Source organism: Catharus ustulatus, chromosome W, assembly GCF_009819885.2.
Source record: "Catharus ustulatus isolate bCatUst1 chromosome W, bCatUst1.pri.v2, whole genome shotgun sequence".
NCBI lineage: Eukaryota > Metazoa > Chordata > Aves > Passeriformes > Turdidae > Catharus > Catharus ustulatus.
In genome coordinates, this window is record NC_046261.2 from 9,864,243 (window position 1) to 9,877,533 (window position 13,291).

A 13,291-nucleotide genomic window follows, 5' to 3' on the forward strand; every position below is an offset into this window, starting at 1 on the left:
TTTCTCATGCTGCAAGAGAAGGACAAACATAGGTGGTGATGGAATTATTTGCTGCATGTTTCCTAATTTCAGGTGTAGATTATGAAAGTGTACCAGGTAGTCATTATTAGGAGACTGCAAAACCAACCTGTCTTAGTTTAAGACAATTTTACAGGGTGCACACTTTGAAATGTTATCTCCCCTTAGTTTTAACCACTCCCCTTTCAACAATAAGGAGAGACAAATACGAAAAGTGAAAAAATAGCAATTTACTAAAAGAAAAATGGCAATGACCAAGAAAACAGCAATAACCACTAGATACAAAGGTGCTGAGTTACATGGCCTTCTCCCCTGAGAACAAAGAAAACAATATGGCCACCACCTGGACAGCCTAGTGGCCCAGAGGACAAAGACAAGATGGTGGAGAAACCCTCTTCTCCAGACCATGCAGCCAAGAAGAAGAACAAAGGAAAATAGCACAGCAACCAAGCCTCTGCGGTTCTAAAACTCCCTCCCTGCCCCCAAACAACAACAAAAGCAGGGAAAAAGAAAACCTGGAAAAAACTATTTTTGTCCAAAAGGCTCCAGTGCTGCCAAAACACTGGAAGAAACTTCCTGGCAGTTGCAGACCCAAACCCCCCTCAGTGGCTTGAAACTCATGGAGAGTGGCTCCAATGCTGCTAAAATGCTGATTCCTGTAAGGCAGCGTGAGACAGTGTCTCTCTTGTTCTTTTCTTGCTGAAAAACCTTGCAATGTGATATAAATTAAAATTATAGTGAGTTTGTTGCATTTTATTAAAATTTAAAAAAAAAAAAAACTACTGGGAGAAAAAAGCTATCAAAAGTACAACTAAGTCAAGTGACAAGAAGCTGGAATTAGAAATCCAAATCAGTAGTAAAGACTTAAAAGTGATGGCTTCTTTGCAAAAGCTAGTTTTCCTCTGTCCTGCCTGTTTGCCTACAAAGGTGCAAGGAGCACAGTTGCCTGTCTCAAACAGTGTCAAGGTGTCCTGGTTCCAGCCAGGACAGAGTTAATTTTTTTCAGTAGCCAGGAGGGGGCATGACTGGGGTCACAGTATCTGTGACCACTCTGTGATACTTGGAACTTGGACTGTATAAAGGTGGTACCCTCAGAAGAACAACTCTGGGACTCCCACCACTTTGAAGCCCAGGGTGAAGAAGGACCACTGTATTCATGGGTGGTGACTGCCTTCTCCTTGATCTCCCTCTCCACCCTTTACTCTTTTCTATTCCTTTCTATCTCTCTATCTCACATTTACATTGTAAAATAAAATCCATATTGCATATGGTGTCATTTGCTACTCAGTCAGAGGCATCTCTCACTAATCAGATCTTACCAAAACAAAAGGCTTTCATTTACTGTAAAGTAGGTTTAAAAGAGGAGAAAAATATATTTGACTGAAGTATCCAGGTTTTTGAAGTTTACTGGGAAACAGAATTAATAGTTCCATCTTGAGAAATAAGCATTCAGAATGGAGAAACAAAGGAAAACCAAACTTGTTTCTTATTTTTTCCACAACAGTAGAGGGTGTGCCTGCCATCTCAGTAATTTTGTTAAAATATAGAGCAGCCTCCCAGGATATTGTTTCACTAGATCAGGCAGCTCCTTAGTGCTTGGCATTGTGCTTGTGCTTCTAATTAGAGCATGTTTCTCCTAAGTATAAATGAATCTTGTTTTTTTCTTTTTATTAACATAATCCACTTTAATTCTTTGTGAGGTAAGTTGTGATTACCCTGGTGTCCTGGTTATTAGCATTGTTGTTGCTGCTTGTTTTTCTTATTTCATTGCATTTTACAGTAAATTGTTCTATCTCAAGCCATAATCTTTACCATTTTGTGCCTCCCATTCTCCTCTCCATCCCACTATGGGGGAGGGAAGTGAGCCAGTGGCACATGATCTGGGGTGTTTTCAGTGGGAACACTATATTGGGGAATACCATTCCTAAACCATGACACCTTGTGTTTACATTTATATTTCAACTTTTTTGAGCCTAGTGATCACTTGTTTTATGCTGTGCAAATGTAATGCATAGTCCTTTACAGTCCTTCCTAGCTGTTACCAGTACTGTCTTTGGGAATCATGAAGAGATCCCACTCCCAGATTCGACTACTTTAAGATGCAATTAAATCTTTTGGGAGAGTCAGGAATTCATTGTACCACTCTTCTCCTGGTCCAGTTTCCCAAACTCTTAGAGCTGACATTGGGCAGGCAATATTAGGTGTGAATAAACACATCTCTGAAATTTTCGGGTCATTCAAAGTAATTCTGAAAGACATCAAATCAAGATTAATTCTCATGTGATTGTATGTTGTTTCCACAGCAGATACTTAAATATAATTTTAAAATGTCCAGCTTTTGCTGCCTGTCATAAAGACAGGATAGTCTGAGAAATAAGCAGCTGTGGTGTGTTGTGAAGAGTCCATCTAATTTTGATAGATTGAATGGAGAGTACCAGCTGATATGATGGCAGTTAAAAACATTGCTAGTAGCTTTCTCCCATCCCTCTTCCTTTTCTCTCCTCCTACCTGCCCCAGTTGAAATGTGTGTACTGCCTCTACAGCCCACACCCTCAAAGAATGTTTACTTTATTTCTATGTTGTTTTACTCTTTTTCTTTCTCTGTAAGGTAGAAGCATTGAGAAACATGGCTCCTAGGTTTGCTATTGAATTTAACAGTATTTTAAGGGTACATTAGGCAGAATTAATCCAGTCTCAAAAAGCAAAGGCCAACTGGCAATTAAATGCTTAATTATTTTGTTCTTGACTTTTTCTTACTGAAAATACTTAGGTTTTTACTCATGAGAGATTGAGCCATATATATGTTCTTCTTCCTCAGATCTATCCAAGTTTGACTCTTTGCTACTTATAAAGAAACATAAAACAAATCCAATTACAGTAATTTCACTATTATAAGCCGCACCATTTTGAATAAAATTTTGGTCCGAACCCAGAGTGCAGCTTATAATCAGGTGCAGCTTATATATGAACAAAGAACGAAAAGTTGCTGTTTTAGTTTGGAGGACAGGTGTCTGCTGAGAAAGGCAGGAGCTTCTCTTTGAAATGGAGAATGTAAACCCCCTCCCTCCAAATTATTATAATTTTGGAATCAGGGACTTTTAGGCAGAGATATGGGGGTAGGAATAACAGTTCTTTACTGGTGTATATACATATATATATATATATAAAACACAAGACAAACAAAACAACAACAGCTAGGAAATTAACAACAAACAGAACAGGAGCGCAGTAACAGTTCTTTCAGTTGTGGACACTTTTCCCCTGTGGTCCAGTTACTGTCTTAGGTGGCTGGCAGTGCTGGCCAGCGCCCCGTAGCAGGGGGAGATATGGTGATCCCACGTGACTGGAGAGGCGCTGGGGATGATGGCGGCTGTGTCCCGAGTAGGAAGGGTGGAGGAGAGATGCTGCTCACGGATCTTGGGGCAGTGTCGGTCCCAGTCCTCCAATAGAATGCGTGGAGGTGGAGGTGGGAGGGCGTCCGGGCAGGGGGTTGCGGGATCCCCCAGCCAAGGAAGGCAGCTCCCGGCATAGGTGTGGCAGAGCGGGGTTTTTCCAGAGACCGTTCTCCTCCGAGTCGAGAGAGCGAGAGAGTGCAGCTACCCCCATCTCCTTTACCTGCCTGCCCCCCCCATATGTACTAGGGTGTAGCCAACAAGTTCTTAGCATCACAATGGGAAAAATTCCACAGAGAGAAAAAGGGAAAAATGAACCAACCCCCAACAGGTATATAGAATCTGATAACACTCCATTATTGTTTTCTAATTATGGTTAACATCTTTGAAGTCACATTCTTGCTTGAGACCAAACCAAGCTTGACCCCAAAATACTTGATACACTAATTTTTCACTTGAAATATTTATCCGAATGTATTGCTTTACTGAGTTTGCGTGTCACGGTTTTGGTAGCAGGGAGCTACAGGTGTGGTTTCTGTGAAATGCTGCTGGAAGCTTCACCTTATGTCTGGCAGAGCCAATGCCAAGCAGCTCCAAGACAGACCCACCACTGGCCAATGTTGAACCAATCAGCAATGGTAGCAACGCATCTGGAGTAATATATTTAAGAACGGAAAAAAAGTTATTGCACAGAAGTAATTGCCACCAGAGAAGAGGAGAGAATATGTGAGAGGAACAGCTCTGCAGACACCAAGGTCAATGCAGAAGGAGAAGGAGGACATACTCCAGGTGCCAGAACTGAGATTCCTTTACATCCTATGGTGAAGACCATAGTGATGTCAGGCTGTCCCCCTGCAGCCTATGGAGGCCCCAGGGCGTTCAGAGATCCATTTGCAGCGCATGGAGGAGACCCACTCCGGAACAGGCAGCTGCCTGAAAGAAGGCTGTGAACCTGTGGGAAGCCTGTGCTGGAGCAACCTGTTCCTGAAGGACTGCACCCCATGGAAGGGATCCATGCTGAAGCAGTTTATGAAGAACTGCAACCTGTGGGAGGGACTCATGTTGGAGAAGTTTGTGGAGGACTGGCTCCTTTTGGAGGGACTCATGTTGGAGAAGTTTGTGGAGGACTGGCTCCTGTGGGAGGGACCCTACACTGAAGAAGGGGAAGGACTCCTCTCCCTGAGGGGGAATCAGCAGAAATGACATGATGAACTCACCCTAACCCCCATTCCTTGTCTCCCTCCACCACTGGGGGGAAGGAGATAGAGAATCAGGAATTAAGCCTGGGAAGGAGGGAGGAGTGGGGAGAAAATGTTTTAAGATTTCTTTTTACTTCTCATTATCTTTCTCTGATTTGATTGGTAATAAATTCAATTAATATCCCCAAGTTGAGTCTTTTTCGCCCATGATGGCAATCAGTGAATGATCTCTCCCTGTCCTTACCTCGACTTATGAACCTTTCATTGTATTTTCTTCTCCCATGTCCAACTGAGGAGGGAAGTGAGAAAGTGGCTTTGGTGGGTACCTGACATTCAGCCAAGGTCAAACCACCACAATTGCCCTTGAAATTGTTGGCAAATTTTTAAATGTCTTCCTTTGAATTGAACACTTGACAGTGAATGACTAATGCCAATTATGCTTCTGTCAGAAGCCATTTAGGTGCTACTAAACATTTCAGGATGATTTGTGTAAGCAAAGTTTCTGCTTTGCTGGTTGTTTGGCATTCTCTGCTAAAGGTGACTATCAACATCATCAGCTAATCATGCCTGATGCATTTGGTGGCCTTCAATGATAGGATGAGGGAAGAGCGACTGACATCACCTACCTGGACTTGTGCAAAGCATTTGACATCCTGGTCTCTGAACTGGAGAGAGGTGGATTTGATGGGTGGACCAGTCAATGGATAAGGGATTGATTGGCTGGTCGCTCTCAGACTTATGGTCAACATCTCAATGTCCAAGTGGAGATTAATGACAAGTAGTGTTCTTCAGGGGTTGGTATTGGGACCAGCACTGTTTACCACCTTTTTCAGTGACATGGACAGTGAGATCAGGTGCAGTCCTCCAAGGAAAGGCTGCTCCAGCCTAGAAGCAGGGGCTTGTCCCTCTGTATTTAGCATTGCTGCAGCCTCACCTTGAGTATTTTGTGAACTTCTTGGCCCCCCAATTAAAAAAGGATGTGAGGGTCCTTGAATTGCCCCCAGTGGAAGGCAACAATGCTGTTGACAGGACTGGAAGTGTTGGGATTTGCACCCAAGCCCGAGAGAGAGACACTGGCACTCTGTGATTCTTTGACCAAAAGCCCTTTATTGTTTCAAACAGCTCTTTTTATAACCTTCTAAATGTTTCTCTGGAAGCACTTCGATTGGTTCAAAGTTTGGCTGTCCAGCCTCCTCTTGACCAATTTTGGCTTCTGCAGCCAGGCAGAAATCCATCTGACCATCCCCTGTCTTTTTCTAGATTTTTCCCCGGTGGGTTGTTTTCCACCATAGTGCCTTTTTTCCATATATGGCCCAGTACAAGTCAGCTTGTACTGCCACAATGCCGTTTCCTTTTTATTAATTTTTTAAAAAATTAGAAAATGCAAATATGCAGCTTTTTCTTTGCTATCTTAGCTGCAAGGGCCCTTTTGCATGCAAGATGACATTGACAGCGTATTTCAAATTTTACTAAATTTAGTTCTTCTAATTGGCGATGGATTCCTTGTATCTGGAGCTGCAGTGCTTATGTTCAGGAGCAATTTGGTCTTTTTAACAAGAGAATTATAACTTAAAACATTTAACTTTAGAACTGTGCAAAATTTCTACTTAGCAAAACAATTCGTAAACAGGAAAATATTTTGTAAACAAGCAACTCTGTTATTTCAATGTCCTATAACTCTATGAGGTAGGTAAGTAAATTGTTCCAGTTATTGTTCTGCACTTTGCACTGCCACGTCTGTCTAGGAGCTTTCAGAGGGATGCTGTCTTTCTGCATTTCTCTCGCCCACGTCCCTCGAGGAGCTCTCAGCAAGACGCTGTCTGTGGTTCCGTGCAGGGCGAGCACATCTGGCAGGCACCCAATGCGTACCTGTATCTGTGGTTACACATGCATACCCCGTCCCCAGGTGATAAGATCCCATGGACCCCCCCATTTATTGGTGTCGAGGTCTTGCACCATCACCTTGGGTTTAGGTAACTGTTCATCACCAGGTGATTGCATTGACAAGAAATTATTTAAGATAACTGGATTCTGTGAATTTTCTATTACTCTCAAATGATTTAGTGTGTAAACAGCCTTTGCTATTCTTCTCTGTGGAGTTTAACCACACATTCCTCTTTTTTGTTTTTTAAGTGCAATTTTTAAAGAGCCATGTGCTCTCTCCACAATGGCTTGTCCTGTGGCTATTTTTGCAATGCCAGTGTGGTGTGACACTCCCCAGAGGTGTAAGAAATTTCTTGTTTTCTGTGAAGTATACGCTGGACCATTGTCAGTTTTGATGATATGGGGAATACCTAAAGCAGCAAAGGCAGATCGCCAATGTGCAATGGCATTCCGATTCTTTACTCCTATATGAACTGTAGCCCATATTGCTGATGAGAATGTGTCAATTGAGATATGTACATACTTTAAACGGCCAAATTCAGATATGTGTGTTACATCAGTTTGCCAGATTTGCAAAGCACGCAATCCACGAGGGTTTATCCCCACCTGCAGTGGTGCAGTGTGGCCTTGTGTCCTGGTTTAAAGGGACAGTATTGCCAGGAAAAGGAAATTCAGGAACTCTCAGGCAAAAAAAGGTATGGGTTTGGAATAACAGTTCTTTACTGATATATTTATAAGACAAACAAAAACAGCATCAGCTATATGAAAGAAAAAAAACAGTGACAGAACAGAACGGAACTCAGTCCCAGTCCCTTTTTTCAGTCACCGATGCCCCTCCTCGTCCGCACAGTTCCGATGGAGCAGGGCAGGCAGCCTCTCAGTCGCAGCTGCTGCAGGAGCAGGGAGAGTGAGGCGGCACCGGCTGTCCCAGGTGGGAGAAGGGTGAGGAAAACACTGCTCACCGTGGGCGTCCCAGTTCCCAGTTGTTCAGAGGAAGCAGGAAGCTTTAGCAGTCGGAGTCCAAAGGAGCCTGATCTCACCGCGGAGAAAGCAACCTCTCTCCCCGAGGTCAGCAGGTGAGCTGCGAGTGTCCCCCCACCCGCCGAAGGACAAAAGCAGCACTCCACTTTCGGCAATCAAGAAAATCAGGGCCCGCCCAGGCATCCTTTTGTCTTGAGCACTTAAACGGCTAAAAGGGGAGCCACCCCGGCTAGCTTAACATAATAATGGGAAAAATTTCTAAACCTCCCCCAGCCCACAACACCTTGGCATCAGTGCAGGTGTTAACAATGTTACGAGCTTCTGTGTTTGACAGCTGAAACTGCCGCTGCAAGGCTCTGACACCTTAGTGAAAGAAATCAGGTGATATTCTTGCTTGTGTTAACATATCTGGCTGTGGTGCTGTCCAGGCTGGAGCAGCTAGCTTATCTGCTCGAGCATTGCCTTCTGTAATGAAACCTGGTAAATTTGTGTGACTTCTAATGTGTAATATATAGTAAGGACAATTTCTGGCTTGTATAGCAAGGCACAGAGTTTTAAGTAACTTAAACAGTTGCACATTTTCAACTTCTTTTAACAGTGCTTGGTCTAATCTTTGAGTAATATCAGCTATGTATGCAGAATTTGTTACTACGTTTAAAGGAGTATTAGGAAAATGCTGAAAAGCCATAGCTACAGCTCGTAGTTCCACTATTTGAGGTGATTCACTCTCATATCCCTCGAGTATTTGCCAATCACCTCCTTCTTTCCATGTTACTATGGTTTTTCCTGTTCTCCCAGAGCCATCTGTGAATACCGTGGCACCCTTTAGGGGTGTTCGGCTACTGAGAGGTTTGAGAGAAAATGCAGCGTGCCCACTTAAGTAGTTTGTGGCTTGGCAAATGATAAGAAATCTGGCCTGAGTAACCTTGCAAGGCACTTTGCAAGGCTGTGTTTGCAAAACACCATTCAAACTGTTCATGTGTCACAGGAATAATAATCTTTGAGGGATCTCTAGCATTTAACTGTAAACACCTGTGACAACATTTAACTGTGCTATTAACTCAAAGACAGTGGGAGCTGTCTTTTTGGGCTGGTGGGGCAAAAACATCCATTCTAACACATGCAAAGGGTCAGGGCAGTGTGAATTCCACTGCCCAATAACTCCAGTTGGATGAAACTGAACAATGATAATAAACACAGTGATACATACCTCTGGACATATCCTGTAAACTTGTTTGTTTGTTATGGCTTGCTCTACTATCTCAAGAGCAGCTTTTGCTTCTGGATTCAGCTTTCTAGGTGAAGTTAGATCTGAATCACCCTTTAGAAGGTTGAATAATGGTGCCAATTGTGAATCAGTTAATCCTAAATACCGCCTAACCCAGTTGATAGAGCCCAAAAGTTTTTGTGTATCATTTAGGGTTTTAATTTTAGTTGAAAACTGAATGGTTTGTGGCTGTATTGTCTGATCTAAAATTTTGAGTCCCAAATATTTCCATGGTGCTTGCTGCTGCACCTTTTCAGGAGCTACTTGCAATCCAAATGCTTTCAGTGCTTTTAATAAGATTGGTTGAATTTCTGTAAGTTCTTCTTTTGTTTGGGTTGCTACTAAAATATCATCCATATAATGGTAGCAATACGCCCTTGGAAATTGCTCTCTCACTGATGAGAGTGCTTGTGCCACATACCATTGACAAATCATTGGACTATTCCGCATACCCTGTGGAAGCACACACCATTGATAACGTTGTCCTGGTGCAGCATTATTGATAGAAGGCACTGTAAAAGCAAACTTTGGGGCATCGTCTGGGTGTAATGGAATGGTGAAAAAACAGTCTTTTAAGTCCACTATCAGGATATCCCAAGAGGCAGGAATCATCGTGGGGGATGGCATACCTGGTGCAATGCACCCATCCCTTCTATAACCGCATTAACCTTTCTTAAATCATGGAGTAATCTCCACTTTCCAGATTTCTTTTTTATGACAAATACTGGAGTGTTCCAAGGACTCATAGATGGCTCTATGTGCCCTTGAAGCAATTGTTCTTTAACCAGGGTTATGAGGGCTTTTAATTTCTCTTCGGTTAGGGGCCACTGTGGTACCCACACGGGCTGTGTAGTGAGCCATTTCAAAGCAAATGTGGGACGCTGTTCACCCTCTATTACAATGGCCCCTGTCAAAAATCCGTACCCACTCGAACTCCCCATGCTGATAACACATCCCTTCCCCATACACTCATGTTTTCTGCAATCACGTACAGCCAAACTGTGCCTTTTTGTCCTTTATCATTTTTGATTAGTGTTGGATTGTCACTTAGATAGCTTTGTATAATCCCTCCAATACCAGCAATAGTAGTTTGTGAAAGTGTGGTAGGCCAGGATAAAGGCTATTCATATGCAGAAATGATAGTAACATCAGATCCTGTATCAGCCAAACTGCTGATCTCTATCTGTGAAGGCTTGGCTTTAGGCATAACAGTAGCTTTTATAATAGGTCTGTCTTTACTTATGATTTTAGTCCAGAATACCTTTGGTTTCCCTGTCAATCCAAAGCCTTGCTCTCCTTGCTCCCTTGAATCTGCACTAGGGACACAAGACTTAAACGAAATAAGTTGTGCAATTCTAGTTTTTTCAGGGATAGTTACAAGTGGAGAAGGAGTGGATACCACAGCGTATATTTGTCCTGTGAAGCCCGCATCTATTACACCAGGATGTACAAAAATACCTTGTAAAGTAGCACTAGATCTTCCTAAAAGAAGGGCACTTAGTCCTTTCCCTATGGGCCCTTGGGCCTCAAGGAGAACCCTATGCACCTTCAATGAATCTATAGTCACTGTGTCTGAGGTGCACACATCCAGGCCAGCTGATCCCCTTGTCCTTGCTGTGAGCTGGTCACAAAGGCTTGTGCCAGGGGTTGAGGAATCACTTCTGTCTTCGTGTGTCCATTGCGCTCGGCTTCCAGTTTCCCTGATCCTTAAGAAGTTGACCATTAATATGATATTTAGATCTGCATACCTGAGTCTCATGTCCATATTTTCTACATCGATCACAAGGTATATTAACATTACCCTGTCCTTGAGCTTTCTTCTGTGAGGCAGATTTCTTGGGACAGTTTGCCTTCACATGTTCTTGCTGTCCACAATTGAAGCACTGCACACTCAGCCTTACTGCCGCTGCAAAAGAATTGGCTAACATGTCCATGTTATGTGAAGCATTTCCAACCTTAGCACATGCATTAATCATTTCTTCTAAGGACAGATTTTTCTTAGGCAATGTATATATAATTTTTCTACAGCCCTCATTTGCATTATCTCTTGCTAACTGCAACAATACATGATTTCTGGCATCATCGTTCTCTATCTGTTTTTTGATGGCATCCAGCAATCTCTCTATGAAATGCATGTACAATTCACGAGGGCCTTGTTTTATGTTAGCATATCTCTGGGTTGGCACAGACATATTAGTGACCTTATTCAGAGCTCTCATCCCTATTTCTTTTACTTGGCTTAATATTGCTGAATTTAAACGTGCTTGGATTTGTGGGTCATCCATGGGGTACACTCCCATTAGTTGTGGAAACCCTACACCATAGCATGAATCCTTTTGTGAGAGTCTTGAGTTTTTGACCCTTTGTTCCTCTGCATATGTTCTCCAGGCTGATTCAAACATCATATACTGCACTGGAGCACAGATTAATTTTGCAATCTGTTTTATATCATAGGGTGTCAGTTAATTTCCAGTCATGAATCTAAGCATATTTCTTACAGCAGGAGATCCTAACCCATGTTTGTCCTAGTTTGAAGGACAGATGTCTGCTAAGAAAGGCAGGAGCCTCTCTTTGAAATGGAGAATGTAAACCCCCTCCCTCCAAATTATAATTTTGAAATCAAGCAGCTCTCAGGCAAAGATATGGGAATTAGGAATAACAGTTCTTTACTAGGGAAATTAAAACAGAAATACAGTACTACAAAGACACAAACCTCAAACCCTGACAAAGTCAGAGTACCACCTGACACCCCGTCAGGCAGGGTGTTGGTAGCAGTACCATTAAATGATGGCTGCAGTCCTCTTGCAGTGACAGATGTGATTCAGTTGAAGCAGTGATCCTGTAGAAGGTGCAGTTTTCCTCCGGAGGTCCAGTGGTGATGTGGAGGAATCCTGTTTCCCTCTGGAGTCCAGTGGAGAAAGGGCCTACCTTAGTGTCCCAAAACCTCTGTTTTTATCTTGGTAAGAAATGTTGGGCTCTTCTCCCTGGTTGGAGCAACTTCCAATGGGATGAAGTAATTTTATCAGTCACACAGTGGGACTCAACGGGCCATTAGCAGACGATAACTCCCTGGAGGAAGGATGAGTTGTGAAAAAATAAAGAACAATGCCCCACCTGGTTTCAGTGGATGGCCCATTAGCAGAATATCTCCCGCTGAGATAAGGATAACTGCCCCCACCCTCAACAGATGGTGATAGAATAGATACCTTTTATCACATCCTGTATTGTAACCCAAGACAATGTTTAGCAGCTAGGTGGCGTAGTTCTGCTAGTATTTGCCAATTAAATGGTACATATTTATCTGGGGCAGTTCCATTTCCTCTCATTACTGGAAATGCCATTACTGCTTCCCCCTTATTCTGCCAGTCTTCTTCTATTGGTGAAGACATAGGCACAGTTATTAATTCAGCCTCCTCCAAATCACCGGATTCTAAAGCTTTTTGCTTTACCTTCTTCCAGAAGACAGCTGGGTCAAAAGAAGAAGTGACTTCTGATTTGAACATCGATGGAGTTGGAGCTACTGCTAGCATTGTAAATGCAGCAGGATAGTTTGTGTTCTCTTCTTGGATATCCTTAGCGTTCTTCTGTGCTGTGGTCACAGCAGTAATGGAGCTGACATTCGAATCCGGAATTGAGTTCGGAGCCCCGATGCTTCCACTTCCTGGTTCTCCTCCTGTCGCTCCTAGTGTGATGTCATCATGGCGCGCCCTCTCTTGACAGTCAGCAAGAGTTTCCATGGTGATTCGGGACGGAGACACGCCTTCTTTCTCGGCCGACGACACACCCTCCAGAGGCATGGCTGGGGTCGTAACCCCTCCCCCCGGAGGCAGGGCCATGACTGGGGGAACCACCCACCACCAGGGCTGACCCGGGGGCAGAGCCACGCCCCAAGAGGCAGGCCTGCTTTGTTTTTGGCCCCGGTCCCCATGTGGCCGGCGCCATGTTGGGGTTTTTCTTTGTTCCCCTTTTTCCCTTCTTTTTCTTTTTGGGATGGCGCTGGACGCTCTGCTCCCTCCGTTTTACCCACTGCTATGGTTTTACTGGTTTATGAAGTCGCTTTTAAAGCGGCGGGCTGGTCTACAGCTACTGGGATCGTCTCCATGGTTCTACTATTCCCTGCAATTGCTTCACACTGAGAAGGTATTTTTTTCTCTGTGGTACTATTATTAGGAGGTTTACTACGTTTCTCTATGCCTCCCTTTTTACTCTGCACTTCCAATTTTATCTGTTTTATCAATTTTATAATTGTCCTCCATGGTTTTAACACTTTAACTACTTCTGGATAATTTTTCATAGCTGCATCTATTATATCTTCCCCTAAATTAGTCCAATAGTCTATATCTAATGCTATCTCTGCTGTCAACTCTTCTCCCTTTCTTTTTGTCCAAAATTTTAAATCATAAAGCGATTCCTTCGAATAATCAATTTCTCATTCTTCTAGAAATAACTTCCATACCTCTACCTCTGGGTTGGATTGTGTAGAAAATGCTCCTTCCATCCTTTTACCGCTTTTCCTGGCTTAAGGCCAATTTTTCCTCAAGTCTCTCTGG

General features: G+C 43.2%; 1 protein-coding gene across 4 annotated transcripts in view; it reads left to right on the forward strand.

Annotated features, from left to right (window-relative positions):
* Positions 1–13,291, forward strand: part of LOC117005059 (spindlin-Z) — a 129,124-nt gene that overhangs the window by 69,713 nt on the left and 46,120 nt on the right. The window contains exon 1 of one of the 4 annotated variants that reach the window (XM_033076292.2): positions 12,799–12,881. The exons of the other annotated variants lie outside the window; for them this stretch is intronic. The gene's annotated coding sequence lies outside the window, so the exon portion shown is untranslated. Of the gene's footprint in view, positions 1–12,798; positions 12,882–13,291 lie in introns of those variants that run through there. 4 annotated transcript variants of the gene reach the window in all.